We start from the raw sequence: 11,905 nt of genomic DNA, 5'->3' as shown, positions 1-11,905 counted from the left end.
CCAGACGCACGTGCTTCATGGAAGAGCAATGACATGTAACTTCTTTTTTTTTTTTTTAACATCTTCTAAACTCACCATTTCAATTCCTACATATATATGCAAATTTGTATTTATAAAGGTGAACTTCTCATTTTAAGTAAAAGGAAGAGCACTAGCTCAGAAATTGCACTTTTCAATAAAGCAGCATTATTTCCCAATAAAGACAAGGCTATCCTAACTCTTCAAATGCTCCAGCTAACATCTATACAAATAATGGGATTTGGCTGAGTACAGTTAAATATATTTGATTACTCCCCCTTTTATCTAGTTCTAGGCTTACTGTACTTTTCCTTGGATGGCAAATAAGAAGCCCTTTTCTTCTAAGTGACAGCAGGGGAAAGAATCAGGTTGCTAATTTACCTGAGACCCAGGAGTATGTAATGATAGATGCATGCTGGAAACTACAGAGTGGGCTTTCTAATTTTTTTTGGGGGGGAGGAGACAGGTAAAGCGTGAGATTTGTTAATCTTTCAAATTGATTGCCCTTTTGCTGGTGGACTTTCACAGTAGTAATTAAATGCACAGCAGGACACAAGTGCTGTGAGGAGCTCAACTGGTGAGAAGCTGGGACCTAACCAAATGTGTCGCACATGAAGCAATTAAAATGGAAAATCTCTGTTTTCTACACAAATAGAGTCACATCGTGCTTGCGGGTACTTACAGCATCTCTCTCAAAGTGAACATTGGGCTTACCTGTATTACTTGAAGTAAAATCCTCAGGGATAAGTACTCAGGTGGCTTGGACGACTCTGGTTGAACAAGCAGATATCCTCGTGTGGCTGCTCAGTGATGTCCCCATCCTGGAGCTTTCTTAGATGACCACTGCTGGGGTTGAGGAACCAGAGATTACCACAGCGAGCCAGGAGATCACTGGGTCTGTAGGACACTAGCATTCCCAGGGGCATGGTTTGATCACTCCTTTGCGCTTTGGTAAACTGAGCCCTCCACCAAAGTCTTCTTGGGCATATGCGACAGAAAGAAACAGGAGGGGAAGGAGATTGCAGGCAAGCACTGAAGGGCCACAAGCAATTGTCTGGTTTAAGTTGGCTTCAAAATGTGCCCGAGGGAAAGCAGAGGCTAGCACACGTCCACATTTCCATGGTGAACAGCTAGAATTGGCTTGAGGCACAAGCACCTCCAGGTGAAAAGCCATCATCTAGGCAGGACAAGGCTATAGCAGACCTGAGCCTGAGCCCAAGTCAGGCTTGTGGTGCGGATATGCCATTAGCCTGGGTTAGGAAGAGCTCACCCATTCCTCTCCCTTTCTTTGCCTTTTTCTGGGACCACCTGTGGGCAGACCAAACTCAGGAGAGATGCACTCACTGCAGGCAGAAGAGGAATACTGGGGCAGAACAAAGTCATTGACCCCAGATGAGTGCCAGGGGCAGCTCGGATGCCAAGGATGGCCTCAAAATGCAGTTCCCTCTGCTTGCAAGCTGCTGTGCATCAGTTGAGCGGTGACAAACCCTCCGAGCACGCTTTCAGAAGTTGAGCAGCAGGTCGCGTACAGGCTCCTGCAATACAGAATGAGCAGCAAGCAACTGAAAGCAATGCAGTTCACGAGGGACACTCATAGTAATGTCTGGGAGAAAGGGTTTGATCCAGTGCAAAAGTATTTAACTTTAGAAAAGATCTTACTATTGGCTGATAAAGGATGCTGACTTCTTGTTCCTTAGAAAGATCAGCACACTAGTGCTTCCCTGGCACTTTTTAGCTTGGTTCAGAAATAACATTGGCTACAGAGAAATGCACAAACATGTCATAATCTCCTGTAGGCATATTCCTATACATCTGCACTTCCAGCAGGCCCCGGTTCCCTAAAACATCTACAGGATCCCCAAAGCAGGCAAGCAGCATTTCTCTTTCTTTGTTGTTTCACAGAAAGAAATCCTATCGTGACTTTCAAGTAGAAAAAAAAAATTAGAGAAATAATAACATGACCCAACTGCGAAAATATTTTTTTTCATGAACTATACCAATGAATTGGAAATGCGAGTAGTAAAATGAATTGCCAAAAGTATCAAATATATGTGTTTTCAATAACTTTTTTTTTTTGTTACCTAGTAAAATATTTTCCTGGAGAAGGGTTGTTAAACCCCTCTGTGCAATATAAAGGTGCAGTGATGTATTGTCTCAGAAGTGGTTTAATGGAGTTTTGGGGTCCTATTTTTGTACATATTTTCAACACACGCCGTGCGTGATCAATTTGGATTTATAAAACGCTCTATATTTCTTTCCTAAGCAATGATCTTAAGTTTTAAAGAATGCTGCTTAGTTAGGAGTGCATGTGTGTGTTTGCATTTTGGCAAGGCAGCAAATAACGTACGATATTTATGTCACCCGAGGAAAGCATTTCGTGTATTTGCCAGGAGTGGCCCTTTGCAGGGTATTTGATCCGCGCTCTCCAAGCCGCGGTGCCAGGGGGAGGTTAGGTACGCCGGCACAGCGGCAAAGGGAAGCTCCATCCCATCTTCACAGCGAGGAAGGTCAGCTTTGAAGGCAGCTTTCAGATCTTGTTTCGGCAGCGAGGAAGGGCAGCTTTCAGATCTCGTTTCAGCTCAGCCCCTTTACCTCAGTGCAATGGCTTCGGGCCTACGTGCGAGCACAGCGCAAGCGAGGCCGGCCTGCTGTTGGTTATGGCAGCATCTCCCCTGGGGAGCCGACCTGCTCCATCCATCTCACCGTGCAAACCCAGCCACCAGCACAGCGCCAGGAGCTGGGGAGAATGTGACCAGCTCATCCCTGTCACTGTATCACCCCTGGTCCAGCGCAGGCCAGCACTAGGGCCTAGTGGTAGCAAGTGCAGCCTTCCCACAAGGAACAAGGCACCTCACTCCCTGCCCTCCTCTTCCTCAGGGCTTCCCTCCCCATCTCAATTAGGCAATCTCCCTAATTGCTACCAGGTTCTCACCTGATGGCAGCTGCAAGGTGCTAATTGCAATGTGCCAGCTAATGTTTGCTAAAAACAGTTTCCACCCCCCCCCCCCCCCGCCAAATGTCGCACTGCCTAGAACTGACTGCACCCACTAGAAAGATGTCTGAGTGTGATTTAGCCTTATTTTGCTCTCTGTTCCCCTGCTTGCTTTATCCATGGGTGTAACTAAGAGCAGGATCTGTCCTTGGCTGCTCGCTACCAGCTGCTGCTCGCTCGTTTGGAAAGGCAAAAGCCCTGTGCCTCGCTCACACCTCTGCTAGCCCTGCAGACCCCTTGCACTGAAATCTCTGTGCCAAATCCAACCATATAACATTTCATTCAGAGAATTTCTCCGTTTTCTTTTCTCCTCTTTTGCTTTATCTCTTCCTTCTATCTCCAGCCTGTTAGGACTTTCACATACCTGCGGCTGACAGCTAAAAGATCAGGAACTTTGATGTTGTAAGGGATATTTTATCTCGGGTAATTCTCACCAATTCATACGTTATTGTGTAGGATATCCAAGGACTCTGAGTGTGAGCAACGCCTTTGTCTGGTAAGATGAGAGCAATTTGCAAGCTTTTCTGGGAACAAGGTCCAATAAAGGGACTTTAGAGATATAATCTGTCAGCCCCATTGAGAAGCACCCTGACAGCAACCTGATGATTATTGACAGTTTAAGCATCAGCCAGGACAGGACAAGGCTGGGGGTATGAAGTTATTTGTAGCAAGACATTGTTCACAGAGGAAGCAAAAGAAATCCTTTATACCCAAATTCACCACGTTTTTGCTGAGTTTCTCCTCACACGATTGACCCGACCCTGAGCAGCTGCTTTTTGCCAGGAGTCTGACAAAACCCGTCCCTCTGCGGCCCAACCTCTGTTCCTGAGGTGACCTGACAATGCCCCGTGCTGTGTTTGAAATCCTCTCCTTCGCCCCATAACTCACTCTGCTCTGTTACACCGCCTTGCTCCTGGTGAGGCCATACAAGCATCGTCCTGCCGTCATCCCTTGGAGCGTGGCATGGAGCATGTCAGGATGCTCTGCTGCCCTCTTGTCTTCATTACCTCCTGGCTCACATCACTGGAACGTCGCTGGCTTCACTATATTTGATTATGGAGGAGTTTCTCCATTAAATGTACTCCTGGATTAATTTGTATCCCTCACTAGACAAACATTTGAATAATTTATTTGCAGAGACATCTTTGTTTCTAATAAACACCCTCACATCTTTATGAACTTGATAATCCCAGATCATCATCAGTGGCTGCACTTTGTCTGTCACAGCAGTTATCTTGGGATAAAACCTTTCTGCAGAGGCAAGGAACAGGTCTGTGTCCATCCAGCCCAGTCTATAACCATGCCCTTGTTTTCTTGGTCATGAAGCTGATGTTCATATGTTCTCCTAGGAGGTGTTTAAAGTTCCTGAGTAATTGCTCTCTGCTTCCCGATGATCGGGTAAGCGTGTTGGTGCTGATCTTCATGTCAACATACAAGCAGGTCTTTAATTGCTCCCCATGCTCCTTTTCCCTCAACACTCTCTCAAATCCTCAGCCACCCTTTATGTTCTCCATCCTCATCAAGCATCAACAGCAAAGAGGCAGTGAGCAGCCGGACCTCCAGAGGGGAGGAGGCCCCAACCTCCAACAGATGCTTTGTCCCAGAACTGCACGGGTGCAAATTTTGTGATTCCAGCGCATTCTCTTCCGAGTCCTATAGGAGGGTCACTCTGTCACTCACACAGACAGAAAATCTGCCCAAATACACGTAAAGTAAACAAAAAAAAAAAAAAAAAAGAATTTTCAAGCCACCGCTGGCATCGTGTCTACACTGGGATGTGTACAAGGGGTTCACCGCCAGGCAGGCTCCAGCCCCGAATCAAAACATCGTTCCCAGTGACACTCTTTCCCACAACAGTCTGCAGTGAATTGTGTGCGGGCTGCTGAAATGACACTAATTTGCACCTCCCTGCTCATTGTGTACGCCAGGCTTCATAACTCTGTTGAGGTAGAAGCCTGGCATTGATAACTGCACGGAGCGTTACTTGGCGATGTCATTTGCACATTTATTCACTGGAGTTTGATTTTCCAGATTATGCTGCAACTTTGGCACAGGGTGTTAAGTGATTTATTGCACAGAGACCGTGACAAGGCCAGGAATAAACCCCAGGTATCACTAGTCCCAAGATGCTATGACAATCAACTAGTGTTAAAAAAAAACCTCCTTGCCACCATCTTGCACCTTTATTTATCAGCAAAAGCAGTTTTTTGTTTGTTTGTTTGTTTCTTAGCAAGATGCTGTTTCACGGGAGACCACTAAAAATGAGATTTATCTTCCTTGGAATAACTACAGACTCTTGCATTTGTAATTCACTCCCCTCCCATTTCTAATCTCATTTCTATTGAATGTATTGTTTTTCTTTCCATTATTTATAAAATGAGATCATTAAAATAAGAATTGGAGCCTGACAGGTTTGGGGCAGGAAGAAATTTCACTGCAGATGAATCCCAAATATAATACCTTGGATTACCGCAGAACGTTTCTCAGTGAAAGGACAGAAAAGAGCTATTTCTTACGCTGTTGATTCATGCTTCTGTTTTGACGTTTTGGGGACAAAAGAGAAAAAGAAATGCTGAGTCTCGGAGTCTACAGCACTTTCTGCAAGGGGCAATGTGGGACAATGGCGTGTGTGATATTTTGGGGGGACAGGGACGCTGGGCTGGAGCCTTCTTGCACTGGTGCAACCACGAAGGCAGCTCCCAGCCTGGCCCTGCTGCAAGCTGTGCCCCACCAGCTGATTTCAGTGCCTGGCCCCAGCAAGGGCTGCAAGGTGGGGATGTGGAGATGTGAGCCCCACGGGCTGAGCTAAACGCAGGGAGCAATTACCTTTTGCCCAAAAATCAGCCCAACCACCCCTTCCTCAGGTGTGATTTCGGTGCTGCTGTGGCCCCCATTCTGCTCCCGGCCAAAGCAGTGATGAAACCCTCGAGGACCCTTTTCCCCCCCAGCAGGCTGCACATCAGGGGTGGGTGAAGTGACTCGACTGGAAAGAATCTGGGGGGCCTGGAGGATGCTCTGTTAACGCAGGATATTATCTGACCCTTGGTAATAGAGCAATATGTTCCAGATGCAACGGAGAGATTTGGGGAGGGGGTGCTGGGGAACTGCTTTGTTTCCTTAAACAGCTATTTGGGGAAAAAACAAGCAAACAAAATCTGATGTATCTAACTGAGCACAAATCTGGTGTAATTCCACTGCAAACTGCAGCTTTACTCCGGATTAATACTGGTGTGAATAAGACTAAGGTTTGGCTGCAAGTCTCAGCTCTCCCCTCATTCCTGAAAGATACAAACACGAAGGTCTAAACATCTACAGTTATGTATTGCATAAAATATTTCCTGGCTAGGAAAACCTCGTGGGACAATGATCAGGAACAAGATGGTGCAAATAATCAGTTTAATTGAAAGTAAAGGCACATTACTGAAAATAGAGGGAAGAAAGATTTTTCCTTTGCCAGCTTTAATACAAGCAATATTAGTAGCAGCTGCATTTCAACCCATTTTGCAGATAACCCTGAGAGGGGCATTCTGAAAGCTGAATGGTTTAATTGCATAGGCTACCCTTTAATTTAGGGTGCTGAGAATGATAGGATGGACTCATTAAATTGGGACATTAACCATAGCAGAAAGTAAAGTAGTTTCTTTGTTGCAGAAGACTCCTACCCGACTACTAAATTGTTCACGGGAACCGCGGCGAAGCAGGATGGGTAGATGGAGACGTGTTGGGATGGAGGGAAGGAAAGGAAAAATAAGTGGTAAAAGCACTGCAGACTGTATGTCACTGCTGAGGGTTATTTCAGAACTGCCCAGTTACTGCTGCCAGCTGGGGCACAGTAAGGCACCGCACGAGGTCAGGCCGAAATCCCTGGGGCAGGGCTGCTCCCCATGAGGCAGTAGGGTGCTGATGCCACTCTCCTTCCCCCGGAGCAGAGCACAAAGCTGGAGATACTCCGCAAGCCCTTCCTTCCACCCGCCTCGGTGTGAATGTAATGAAGCGCAGCACGCCAGGCGCTTCGCTTGGTGGTGGCACCGGTTTAAACAAACCGCGGTGAAGATCTTTCAGCAGTTGTCTTTGTGTTTGGAATATTTTGCTGTTTGGGGGACTTGCTGTCCTCTCCTTCTACCCACTGTAAGGTCTCCTTGCTGACTGACCTGTTTTCTTACTGGGGGACACCACGGAGCTGACGCACGAAGCACGGCCAGCAGCTGTCCAGGAGCCGTGGCACCATCAGCGGGCTGGGAAGGTCTGGCTGCATCCAAAGCTTTGAGCAGGAGTCACCAGGTCACCGTTACATGTAGAAGCCACTACAGGGACACCAGCACACACCATGAGATGTGGAGCATGTCAAGACATCGGGTTCACCCTCCTGCCCCCCCAGGAACACAGCTCAGCCCCTAGATGACCAGGAGCATTGGGACTTCCCCTCCCTTTAAGCATAACCTCAAAGCCAACAACGACAAACATCGCTCTCAGAAGTGCAGAAGAAAGCGTCGTGGCGTGAACCTCAAGGGCTCGAAGCCTCGGAAGCTGGTGACTAGGAGGGGAAAAGCCCCCATCCCAGACCTGCTGGGTGTCACATCACAACCACCACCTCGCCATGCACAGCAGGTGATGCCGGTCCGGTGGGGACAGCAGGGAACTTGGTCTGAACTGGAAGCAACTGGTCCCAGGAGCTCAGAGCCCAGTTCCAAAGTGGGGTGAAGTTGGAGTAACGCTGCCCTTGCTCCCCAGCAAAACAAAGCCTTTTTAATGACTCTTTCCCCAAGCTCAGGATTGGGTCCATAAAACAGAAACTGTACTTCGATACCAAATGAAAAACATTACTCACAGACTGTAATTCCTTTCTGCAAATACCGGAGGAGAATATTTCATTTGGCAAACAATTGAGCCTTACAGTTTAGAGCTCTTAATGTGATTAGGGACAGGTTCTGCAACACATTTGTAACTCCAGGTGATTTTGCTATATCTTTTTGGACTGTGACCAGACATAAAATGCCCTTTTGCTAGATTTGGATCCAACTGAAATTGAGGAGAATCAGATGTCGGCAAGTCCTTTCCAGTTTGATCTTTACCCATGGGTATCACAACACGCTTCAGCTACAGACTGCGCAGAGCAGCTCTGCAATCGTGGGCTCTTTTTTGCATTAAGCACATCTCTGCTCCGCTGAGTGATAGCTTTCCTGCAGCACACACTCTGTAAACAAGCAAGCACTGCTCTGAATTACCATGATGTACTTATGGGGCTGGGAGAGAGAGCAGGATACTTCCACTGGCCCTATGGACACAACTTCCTTTCCTTTCCATCTTCCCAAGTTACTTCAGGAAACTCAAATCTGGCTCGAAGCAAGCTGAGACAAGGCCCCCCCAGCATTTCATCCTGAAATCCCCGTGTTTTGTGGGACCAGATCCCTCAGGGAAGTTTTCCACTCTCACACCCCGTCTCTAGCGGTGTTGCTGCCTCCACTACCAAAGGTAAGGCTGCCATGGATTAAATAAAATTAATTTATTACCTACATGGGAAGGAGGCAGAAAGAGAGCACCAAAGAGGAAAGCTAAATTATTCTGCATGTGCAGCTGAGAAACAAAACCAAGCTTGACCTTTAAGCCATCAATAAGAAAAAAATCCTTCTTTTCTTGCTCATGAGGACTCCGTGCTGGCATCACAGGCGTGGGTGCTCTGGCTGTCCCCAGCCTCCCCTGCACCCCACCAGGAGCTTCTCGTGGGGGCAATGAGCATTGCTAGCCAAGGAGCCACCAGCCCCTCAGCACAGCCCGAGTAAGACGATACTATTGAGTATTTATGGCGAGCTATAAAGCAGGAAAAAAAAATACATGCTCGAACAGATTTATCACTCTCCAAAAGGAGGAAAATTGCACTAAGGACAGACCCACATCACTGTCCTAAGCAGGTAGGTCAACGAAGTGTCAGCGATGGGAAAAACAGATCAGGGCTGTGCACATTAAGGCCTTGTGTTCATGGAATGGCCATCACAGCCTAGGCACGATGCAAAGGAATACGCTTGAAGTGTTTTACGACGTCGTTGATCTTTGCGACCCCAATAGCTCTGCTTTATTCACGCCAAGGGAGGGCAAGCTGCTCGAGGACAGGTGAGGCTCGCGCTTCGCTGGGCGGCAGCGGCAGATAGGAGGGAGGAGACACGATCATTTCGGGCTCTGAAAAAAGCAGAAGAAGGTGTGAGGGCTGGAACTGGAAGTTAGCAACATGCGAATTGGAAAGGAGACATCTGGTTTTCAACAAGGGCAGCCAGCCACCGGAATACGCCAGGAATGCCGCGGATTCCTTGTCCCTTGCTGTCTTCAAAACAAAGTGTGAGCTTCACTTCTGGAAAGCCCTGGTCCTGAGCCCGGGGGGGGACACACAGCTTGGTCAGCTGCTCTGAACCCACAGGGCTGCTGGCGATCAGACCGAACGACCAGGAGCTACAAACACCCAGCTTGTGCCAAGCTGTGGGCACTGCAATGCTTCACCAGGCAGCTCCTGCGCATGGCTGCTTGCACATCACATATGGGTGCACATGCCTACAGATGGTTACAGGAGCCTGGGTGCTGGCACCAGGCAGAGACAAGCTCAGCGGCACTTCAGTAAATCTAAATAAACCAAATAGCTCAGGATTTTGTCACAGAATCAGAGAACGGTTGAGGTTGGGAAGAACCTGTGTCCTGAAGACCTCCAAAGAGGGACACTCCCTGTCCCTGTGTTTTGTCTTCCAGATTTATTTTTTTTTTTTAATTTGCTGTGGGACAAACTTGAGGGCCAAAACAACATTTCATACCTATTTCTCCTTTTTTTTTTTTTTTTTTTTTTTTCACCTGCATTATCCTTTTGCACCACACGCACTCCCTAGGGCACTCGGCTGGGATGTGAGAGATGCAGGTGCCAGCCCCGGGGGGGCGGTTCTCTCATCTTCTGCTGAAAGTGTATCTGAGGAACCAGGAGAAAAACCCCACGACACGGCAGGTCAGCAGGCGGCACACAAATCAGGCAGGTCCTGCGACCTCACGGTCATCCCCAGGAAGCAATAACTGCGAAAAGCCTGGAGCAGCTGCGGTGGCCGTCAGGGGGCTGAAGCCCCTCAGATCACTTCTGTTTGCCTGGGGAAGCCTCGGGTTCCTCTCTGCAGTGCCCGACCTCAGCCGCCTGTGTCCTGGGACCAGAGGGTAACACAGCAAAAAACATCGATGAAGGGGCTCGGGGTATAATCTTCAACAAGAACACGAGTGGGTCAGAAGGAAAACAAAAGTTCTTCCTCCTGGTTCACGCTGGCAAAGGTTTCTTGAAACACTGTGGTCTCAGCTAAGATTTAAAGTTCAGCTTAGGTGTAAAAGACCCAGCTCTATGTATGCCAACAGAAATCAGATTAGGATTATACAATTTAGGATGCTACATCAATTCTAATTATAAAAGTATCTTTTGTTCATTCAATACCATAAAAAATAGTTTTATAACCCCCCCCCCCCCTCCCCAAATCATCAGCTTTAACATTTATTCATTGGTTTTCAGATTGCAGTGGGCAAGAAGCTGTGTTGTTTTTGGAGTGAAGGGTAAAAAAACCAATTTTTTTCAAATATTTGCAAAGCCAGATGACTCAGTAAAAATTTTCTAGCCTGTTTAAAAAAAAGAAAAACCAACAAACAAAAAAACAACAAATGAATTTCTTCAAAAAGCATTTTGCATGGAGAACACACCCAACGGAGCAAATATTTGATCTCCCAGTGAGGACAGCACACTCCCCAGCTTAGGACACCCAGCGCTTTGCGGCCGGACACGTTTCGGGTAATGTGCCTGCACGGGCACATGGCCAGGTGACGGGTAGCAGAGGGGGACGCTAACTGGACAAATTCCTCCTCTGACAACGGCCTCCGATGGAGCCCAAAGGCATGAGGGGATCGCTGGGCAAGGCAGGCAGCAGCACGGGCGGAGAGCTGCAGGAGGTGCAGATTTCTCTGAATGCCTGCAGGACCTGCAGGGATGCTAAATGCTGCCTAAAACCTCCCCCATTCATTGCAGGCTTCTCTCATGCAGAACCCTTAATTAAAACGTTTCCCAGCACTGACATGGCATTTAAAGGGACGCCATGGTGCAATATCTGTTTTCAATCACAAGGTTTGGAAGAATAAGGCTCCGCATACCTTAGGACCCCCAGCGGAACGTATTGGTGATGATGATGATGTTCCTTTAAATAGCAGCAGATGTCAAGACCGGGAGGAACAATTTTTCTTCCAGAGACCAAAGAGGTGACACAAAGCGATACCTTCGTCGAGGAAAAGCTGCATCCATGCCCAATGCCGTGGCCGTGTGGAGGGAAGAACTTCGGGCAGCACCACGCACCAAGGAGAACTGAGCCAGGGGAGGAAAGTCTTCGTGCTACCGAAATAATGAGGTCTTCATGAACAACACATCACGAGGCAGATTTCTGCCCTCACCAGAAGGTAGATGCTCAAATCTGGGCTTAGGGCAACTGGGCATTTATCGCCCAGGGCTGTGGGCCCAGTTTGTGGTTTCTCTAAAGTGCAAATCAGCCTTCAGCACTGACCCCTTTGCACCCCCAGAGCTGGTGACTCCTTGGCTGGGCCCAGGCTGCTGGTGTTTTCTCCAGGGCACCAGTGCAGATGGGTTTGGATCCTGATGGCCTGCAAACCGACAAAGCAGCTTGACAGAAGGATAAAAATAATAATAATAAAATAATAATAAAAAAGCACAAGCAAAAAAACAGACTGACAAAAAAAAAAAACCCAAAAAACAAAAAACAAATCAAACCAAAACTAACCTCAATAGATCACAGCCTCAGTTATTAACTTCTCCCCCACTCCACCCCCCCCAAAAAAAAACAAACCAAACCAAAAAAATAAAAAAAACTTTGCAGAAGCTTAATT

The 11,905-nt window shown here is 47.5% G+C and overlaps 1 long non-coding RNA gene across 1 annotated transcript; it reads left to right on the top strand.

Moving 5' to 3' along the window:
• Positions 1–6,164: 6,164 nt before the first annotated feature.
• LOC121076220 lies at positions 6,165–11,688 on the top strand. Its single transcript, XR_005823399.1, has 3 exons — positions 6,165–9,118; positions 11,256–11,461; positions 11,582–11,688. It is a non-coding gene; the product is annotated as an uncharacterized LOC121076220 (long non-coding RNA).
• The last annotated feature ends 217 nt before the right edge of the window (positions 11,689–11,905 follow it).

This window comes from Cygnus olor, chromosome 11 (genome assembly GCF_009769625.2).
Source record: "Cygnus olor isolate bCygOlo1 chromosome 11, bCygOlo1.pri.v2, whole genome shotgun sequence".
NCBI lineage: Eukaryota > Metazoa > Chordata > Aves > Anseriformes > Anatidae > Cygnus > Cygnus olor.
Note: the sequence above shows the minus strand (reverse complement) of the source record. Positions and strands in the feature narration are given on the sequence as shown.